Source organism: Papio anubis, chromosome 8 (genome assembly GCF_008728515.1).
Source record: "Papio anubis isolate 15944 chromosome 8, Panubis1.0, whole genome shotgun sequence".
NCBI classification, from domain to species: domain Eukaryota; kingdom Metazoa; phylum Chordata; class Mammalia; order Primates; family Cercopithecidae; genus Papio; species Papio anubis.
This window is the reverse complement of record NC_044983.1, coordinates 84,801,985-84,805,498: the sequence shown is the minus strand read 5'-3', so window position 1 is coordinate 84,805,498 and position 3,514 is coordinate 84,801,985.

Sequence of the window (3,514 nt, the reverse complement as noted above, 5' to 3'; positions counted from 1 at the left end):
TAGAAAGGATATAAAATCTACTTAAATGTTTAAAAAATCTATTTAATTCAACTTTTTTTCCCAGTAGGAAAGTACAAATACATTGGGTGAGAGCAAATCCTCATTGTAATAGCTACTTATGGGGGATTCAGAAATATTCATACTTTTTTTATTTGTGTAGTAAATATTTCTCTTCTAAGTATAGGCCATTACCATATAGACACTGGGGATGAGGTTGGGGGAAATACAAATATGAGCAGCTTACAGTTTAGCAGGGAAGACAGGCATTAAACAATTAATAACAAATAATTGCATATATTATAACATAAATGACTAATTATTGGTTTGTTATGGTCATAAGGAGAGAAACACATTGCTTAGAGAGTGTGAAATATTGGATTTATCCTTGTCTATGTGCTAAATGTTTCCCAAGATTGGTAAGGAAGGCAGAGAGAGCCTAAATCACAGTGCTAGGTTACAGATTTTGGTCTGTATGATAAGAAGAACGAGAAATCATAAAAAAGACTTTAAGTAAGGGAGGACCATGAACAGAATTGCATTTAAAACATATTACTACCACAGCAATAAAGAATATAGAAGATTGGGAGCAAGAGGAGATGAAGGGAGGCAAAGGAGCTGGTTTTCCTAACAGTCCATGCTAGAGAGGATGGTGACTTCAACTGGGTGTTGACAGTAGGGATGTGGTACAGGGAACAGATTCCGAAATACTTAACAAGTGAAACTGACACAACTTGGGGTGTAAGAGATGAGGAATAAAGAGCAAAAAAGGATACATCCATGATTTCTGGTTTGAGTAATTTAGTGGATGAGAGTACCATTTATTGAAATAGAGTGTACGTTGGTCGTACTTTACTGACATGAAAGCAGTATGTTGAATGTTACAGACCCCATTATTCCAAGGGCATAAATAGAAGTCATACTACTACTGCTACTCATTTATCTGGAGCTTTAAGTCTTACTTATAAATTCTAGTTCTTTGTAGTAATTTCTAGAAATTCCGAGGAAATTGCGTGTGTGTATGTGTATGTGTGTGTGCGTGTGTACATCTGTATCCATGAAACAATCTAAGACACTGATATTTCCCAGATGTCAATTTGATGTCTCTACACCCTAAGGTAGAAGTCCCAGCCATCCTGTCCTTGTTGCCCTCAGTTGCCCTCTGCTCCCACAATGCCCTAGTGTTCTTTATACTTGAGATCTGTTGACATGGTTGACAACTGATGTGACACATTAGCTGGCAGTGTTAGCTACTCTAGACACTACTCTGAATTCCTGTTACCAGCCGAGTGTTTGCATGGCCAAAAATTGTCTCATGAATTCAGAAATGAAAGCCTCCTTCTTTTTTTCCATCTCCAATTTATGGAGGGATCTACTGGCAGAATTACTCAAGTTCCAAAGCATTTCAAAATCCCCTCACTTCACACGTTCAGCCTTGGGGATGCACTCATGGTCTGGTGCTGGGTTAAGAAGGCTTTCTGTTTCTGGCAGTGCTGTACCTGGAATGATTCTGTTAGTCATAATGGACTTGGTTTTAAGTCAGTATCTTTGGGCATTAGTTTTTCTTAGATCCCTGGAATCACTCCTCTCCTGCATTTCACAGACCTCACACTTTAGTTAGTAAATTACTTTAGTTAGTCATTTACGTTCCTCCTTGTCTTATGTTGAATTCCCTCTTGGGACTCTGTTGTACCTTTGCAGCATGGTTTATATTTTGGGCTTCCCAAGTCCATCAGAAATGACTGTGTATCATGCATTTCTGTTTCTATAATGACAAGTTCCAATTTCTCTTCCCTAATGCCCACAGTGCTCCCCAACCCTCCTTGGAGTACTTACAAACAAATAAATACTGTTTTTGTATTTGGGAGAATGAGTGACCTGACTCAGTATGGTTCAATACATATGAGATAATTAGAAATTATATGAGAGTATTTTGGTTTTTAATCTCTGACATCTAATATTTAAAGATGATATAAGGCTTAACAAAAGTTAACTAAACCACTACCATTTTCAACAAAGCAGTGTGTGGGTGGGTAAGTCACAACTTCCTGGTGTTTAGGGAACTGGCAGGAGGTATCCAGTAAAACTAGGAGAATTTTTAAGGCTATGCAGGTGCACATCCCGCTCCTAGCCCCTCTTTTAGACACTGGTAGTAAGAATAGTATGTTGAATTTACTTTTCAGCTCACCTGAAGAAATTTAGAGTATTTTTTTCTATGTCACATGGGTTTCTATATATTTGCCATAACAGACTTGATTTTAAGTCACTATTTTGGGGCATTAGTTATTCTTGTATACTTTGGACAGGATTTGAGTAGAAAGCTGTATTTTTATATGTTAAAATCTAAGAGGTGCCTTGGAGCCTTTAGAATCATTTAACTATTTATTTTTTGAGGCTATTAAAGGTGATCTTTCTTTTTGCATTTTAAAAAACATATATAACAATTTAGGTCTGTAAGGGAAAAAAATCCCAGCATTAGGTAATTATATGAAACATTAATCTGTATATTTTTCAACTCACAGGAAGCTGTAGAATTAATAATTATTGTAAAAAGAAAATTTTATATGGTTTTTTTTTTTTTTTTTTTAATTTTGTAAAAGTAGGCCAGATGCAGTGGCTCATGCTTATAATCCCAGCACTTTGGTAGGCTAAGGCAGGAGGATCGCTTGAGACCAGGCCTGCCTGGGCAACAAAGGAAACTCTCACCTATACTAAAAATTAAAACATTAGCCAGTGTGGTGGCATGCACCTCCCAGCTACTTGGGAGACTGAGGCAGGAGGATTGCTTAATCCAAGGAATTTGAGGCTTCGGTGAACTATGATTATACCACTTCACTCTGGCCTGGGTGACAGGGCAAGACCCTATCTTAAAACACAACACAACAAAACGAAATAACTAATATTGTAAATTATCCATACCTTTCTATTATATTTATCTATTTAATTTTTGAGACAGTCTCGCTCTGTCACCCAGGCTGGGGTATAGTGGCATAATCTCAGCTCACTGCAGCCTCTGCCTCCTGGGATCAAGCGATTCTCCTGCCTCAGCCACCTGAGTAGCTAGGACTACAGGCACGCGCCACCACGCCTGGTTAATTTTTGTATTTTCAGTAGAGACGGGGTTTTACCATGTTGGCCAGGCTGGTCTTGAACTCCTGACCTCAGGTGACCCACTCACCTCAGTCTCCCAAAGTGCTGGAATTACAAGTGATTATAAGCCACCATGCCTGGCCTATATTTAATAAGTATTTATATAATTATAGTTATATAATGACTAATCATTTTATAGGAATAGATGTACAAATAGCTTCACAACTAAAATGTCTTATACCCTTTTGAAATAGAAGATAATTTTTCTCTATTTCAGATCTTTTATGCACTTTAGAACGCTACACTACTTATGTTTTAGTATAGTTTTTTTGAGAAAGAAATTTATGTATCTTTGAACTTATAATTTAATTAGACATTCATTAATTTTAATTATATAAGGGGCATTTGCAATGATTCCTTACAATAA